Source organism: Camellia sinensis, chromosome 8 (genome assembly GCF_055761805.1).
Source record: "Camellia sinensis isolate YWXY chromosome 8, ASM5576180v1, whole genome shotgun sequence".
Lineage (NCBI taxonomy): Eukaryota > Viridiplantae > Streptophyta > Magnoliopsida > Ericales > Theaceae > Camellia > Camellia sinensis.
Genome location: NC_138968.1, coordinates 161960136 through 161965425, shown reverse-complemented (window position 1 = coordinate 161965425; position 5290 = coordinate 161960136).

Here is a 5290-nt window from a genome sequence, read left to right as displayed (position 1 = left end):
ACAATGAGGAGCCCAGCTAAAGACAAAAGAACAAGGAAAAGAAAAACTAAGACCCTGCAGCATTTACATCAGCGACTCCTTTCGCCTGTTTGTCAATGGGAGTTCAAACCGGCAAGGAGCAGGGGCAGGAGTAGTGTTAATATCTCCTGATGAGGAAATATTGGAATAGTCTATTCGATTGGGGTTCAAGGCCTCAAACAATGAGGCAGAATATGAAGCACTAATTGCAGGACTGAAGCTCGCAGTGGCAGCAGAAGCAGATGAGGTAATAATTTTTTGTGATTCACAACTTATAGTAAATCAAACAACAGGAGAGTTTGCTACCCGAGATGAGAGGATGTCGGCATACGCAAAAGAGGTCATTAAACTGGCAGCCTTGTTTCGCAATTGCTGACTTCTTCAAGTCAGCCGAGATAATAACAACCACGCCGACGCGTTGGCCAACTAAGCAAGCTCAATGCAAACTGGAAAAACAAGAACAATAATGATTGACTATCTATCAAGCCCGAGCATAGAACAGCCGATCACAGAGCAAGAAGCAATGTGTGTGGACTTGGGTCCAAGCTGGATGGATGCAATTGTCGCATTCCTGAAAGAGGGAAAGCTACCAAAAGACCATAAGGAGGCACACAAGATCAGATTGAAATCGGCAAGATTCAGCCTGACAGCAGATGGACATCTCTATAGAAGGTCCTTCACAGGACCCCTTTTAAGGTGCGTACACCCTTTACAGGTTGAAGATTTTCTATACGAAATTCATGAAGGGATTTGTGGAGGCCACACTGGGGGCAGATCACTAGCTCACAGGGCCATTACCCAGGGGTGTTGGTGGCCCTACATGCAAAAAGATGCAAAAGCCTACGTGAAGAAGTGTGAACAATGCCAAAGGTTCGCACCTTTGATACACCAGCCAGCTGCTAACCTAAACCCTGTATCCAGTCCATGGCCATTTGCCCAATAGGGCATGGATCTCATTGGACAGTTGCCCCAAGCAACTGGGCAAAGGAAGTATTTGTTAGTAGTAACAGATTACTTCACGAAGTGGATAGAAGCAGAACCTCTTGCCAAAATCCGAGATGTGGACGTCAAGAATTTCATATGGAGAAACATCATCACCAGATTTGGCATCCCAAGGGCAATAGTTGCCAACAACGGAACGCAGTTTGACAGCAAACTCATCAAGAACTTCTGTGCGAAATTCAAGATAAAAAATTACTTTTCAACACCAAGTTTTTCCCAAAGCAATGGGCAAGCAGAAGCATCCAACAAAGTAATTTTGGATGGGATAAAAAAGAGGCTGCAGGCAGCAAAAGGAAAGTGGGTAGACGAATTGCCCAATGTACTCTAGGCATATTGGACTACGCCCAGAAGATCAACAGGGGAAACCCTCTTTGCCATGGCTTATGGCACAGAAACAGTCATCCCACTGGAGATCGGCATCCCAGGGATCAGAACCGAAGGAGTAGAGAATGGCACAAATGATATACTTCTAGCTCGAGATTTAGATCTCTTAGAAGAAAGAAGGGAGAAAGCTGCAATTCAGCTCGCAACATACCAGCAGCAACTTGCTAAAACTTACAATAAAAAGGTTAATCCAAGGGATTTTCAGGTCGGCGACCTAGTCCTAAGAAAAGTTGTTGGCAACAAGAAGGATCCAAGAGAGGGCAAGCTTGGCCCAAACTGGGAAGGGCCCTACAGAATTACTTCGGTATTGGGCAATGGAGCATACCGGCTTAAAGATAATTAGGGCAAAGCATTGACAAGACCTTGGAACACTTGTAATTTGAAATTTTTCTATCATTAGATGTTCCTTGTTATTTTTTGCCAAACATCATCAATAAAATCTTAGCAGGATTCTGCAAGACTTGTGAATTGATAAAAGATACATAATGATTGTTTCTGAATAATGAGAACCCAAGTAGAACTCAGGTTCACATTGGGGGCAGAGAGAAGACAATAATGCTTAATGCTTGTGAAATTTGTAGCAATTTACAAGTTGAAGTTAAGACGAGATAATTATTTATCTTCACTTGTTGAAATTTGTAGCAATTTACAAGTTGAAGTTAAACCGAAATAATGCTTAACGCTTGTTGAAACTTGTAGCAATTTACAAGTTGAAGTTAAGCCGAGATAATTGTTTATCTTCACTTGTTGAAATTTGTAGCAATTTACAAGTTGAAGTTAAACCGAAATAATGCTTAACGCTTGTTGAAATTTGTATCGATTTACAAGTTGAAGTTAAGCCGAGATAATTGTTTATCTTCACTTGTTGAAATTTGTAGCAATTTACAAGTTGAAGTTAAGCCGAGATAATTATTTATCTTCACTTGTTGAAATTTGTAGCAATTTACAAGTTGAAGTTAAACCGAAATAATGCTTAACACTTGTTGAAATTTGTAGAAATTTACAAGTTGAAGTTAAACAGAGATAATTGTTTATCTTCACTTGTTGAAATTTGTAGCAATTTACAAGTTGAAGTTAAACCGAAATAATGCTTAACGCTTGTTGAAATTTGTATCAATTTACAAATTGAAGTTAAGCCGAGATACTTGTTTATCTTCACTTGTTAAAATTTGTAACAATTTACAAGTTGAAGTTAAGCCGAGATAATTGTTTATCTTCACTTGTTGAAATTTGTAGCAATTTACAAGTTGAAGTTAAACCGAAATAATGCTTAACGCTTATTGAAATTTGTAGCAATTTACAAGTTGAAGTTAAGCCGAGATAATTGTTTATCTTCACTTGTTGAAATTTGTAGCAATTTACAAGTTAAAGTTAAGCTGAGATAATTGTTTATCTTCATTTGTTGAAATTTGTAGCAATTTATAAGTTGAAGTTAAACCGAAATAATGCTTAACACTTGTTGAAATTTGTAGCAATTTACAAGTTGAAGTTAAGCCAAGATAATTGTTTATCTTCACTTGTTGAAATTTGTAGCAATTTACAAGTTGAAGTTAAACCGAAATAATGCTTAATGCTTAATGCTTGTTGAAATTTGTAGCAACTTACAAGTTGAAGTTAAGCCGAGATAATTGTTTATCTTCACTTGTTGAAATTTGTAGCAATTTACAAGTTGAAGTTAAACCGAAATAATGCTTAACGTATGTTGAAATTTGTAGCAATTTACAAGTTGAAGTTAAGACAAGATAATTGTTTATCTTCACTTGTTGAAATTTGTAGCAATTTACAAGTTGAAGTTAATCCGAAATAATGCTTAACGCTTGTTGAAATTTATAAGCAATTTACAGGACAAGTACTTGCCGAGGTAAATTATCAGATGGCATAACCGAGGTATGTTACCCTGAGAAGATTGTACAAAGAAGAATGAGTACATGTATACAGAATATTCTAAGTATAGAATCATACGAAGACAAAGAAGAAAAAACAAGAGTACAAGCATTCAATAAAGGAGAAAAGTTGTATTAAACATTCAAAGTAAAAAGGGGGGCACATCGGCATACAAAGAACATACATCCTTCCCTAAGATAAAGAAACAAGAAAATACAAATAAGAAGAAGACTTAAAGCTAAGGCTCCTCTCCGCCAGATTGTTGAAATTGAAGATCAAATACCACCTCGGCCTCATTTTCTGCCGCTATCTCGGCGTCAATTTCCTGAAGAGTTTCTTCAACCGTCTTGACCTCAGAAGGGATGTCGGCTGGTGCAATCTCAGGGCTTCTTTGGGAACGAAATCACCTTCATCGTCCTGAGTCAAGTCTAGGACTTGCTCATTCTGAGGAGGGGACTTGGCCCCATCAGTGTCTTTGGATTTTCTAATCAAAACCTCGTTCTCTTCCTCCTCGGCCTCATCCTCAACATCAGATTCGCCGACATCTTCACTTGGAGTTGGGGCTGGAGGAAATGGCAAGGGAATGGCGTCGGCCTTGCGCAAAGGAGAGTCATCAGGAATATTAAGCTTTTTAAGAAGGAACATCCAACCAAGGGTAAAACCCTTGTTGCATGCCTCCTTCACTTGTTTTTCATAGGCCTTAGTGACGTCGGCCATACCTTGTGAATATGTCTTTTCATCGGCTTCTTTGATTTCAGCTTCTTTGGTGGCCAGGGCTTCCTAAAGCTCTTTCTCAGCTTGGACCATCTTTTCCTCGGCCTCTCTCTTTTGAGACTCAGCCACTTTCCTGATGGCTTCAGCGGCCTCAGCCTTCTCTTCGACATTGGTCTGGGCTTTTATTGTAGCCTCGGCTTGGTCCTCTAATTTTTTCATCTTCGATTGAAGACCTTTGTTGGTCTTTTGGAGGGAAGAGAACTCCCTCTTCATCTCAACAAGCCTTTCCCGATTTTCGAAAGACTGCATTGAAAATGAGTGGGCATGCTGGATGGCCTGAAAGAAAACAGAAGTGTTAGAGAATATTCAAAGTATGAAAAAGGACGATTTCCAAATAGAAGACATCTACCTGAACGGAGTGCTGCAACATCAGGGCGTAATTCTTATACTCACTAAAGCCAGCATTTCGTTCCAAGTCCCCTGACAGAAGCAGAGCTGTACTGAGTGCTACGTCGACGTTGATATCATCGGCACTGTCAAAGGACAGGACTGGCTTGTCCTCCAGAGTAATTTTTGGAGTCCAAGGGGCACCGCTCTCTTTGGCCCCCGAAGTCCTCGCAGAAGAAGACCTCGAATTTTTGGATTTTGGGGACTCTGATGGTTGAGTTTCAGAGCGCCTCTTCCCAGCAGAAGGTTGAGGTTTGTCGCTCTCCGCCAACTTTGAGATAGGCACTCGACCTGAGTTACCTTAGGCTTTGGTTGAGCCTTTTTTATTCTCTTTGGCTTCGATGGAGGAAGGGTTTGGGTTGGCTTCTCATCAACAGATGATGGAATGCTAGCCAGAAGATCTTTTGTGACAGGCTTAGGGCAACCCATCTCGACAGTTAGGACAAGTCGTCTCCGACGTTTTCGTTCTGCAATTGGAACCAAGTATGGAGCTGAAGAAGATGGCTGATCTGATGAATCAGATGTTGATCCTTGGTCTGTTCGTGATATTGATGCAACTGGAAGAGTTGTAGCAGAGGGAGAAGATAAGCTCTTCTTCTTCTTTTTTCTGGGGACGTCGGGGAGAGCTGATTTGTATGTTGGGATAAAGTTGAGAAGCAGGGGTGCCTTTCGCTTCTGAACTGGCAGGTCCAATAATTTCTTTAAATCCTTGTTGGGAACAAAAGATTGGCGAAAGTTTTTTGGCGGCTGAGGCAGAACTGCAAAAGTAAAGGCAAAGCAGACATTAGGAAACAGATAAAATATAGAAGACTTTAAAAGGAAAGCAAGTATGAATGCAGGG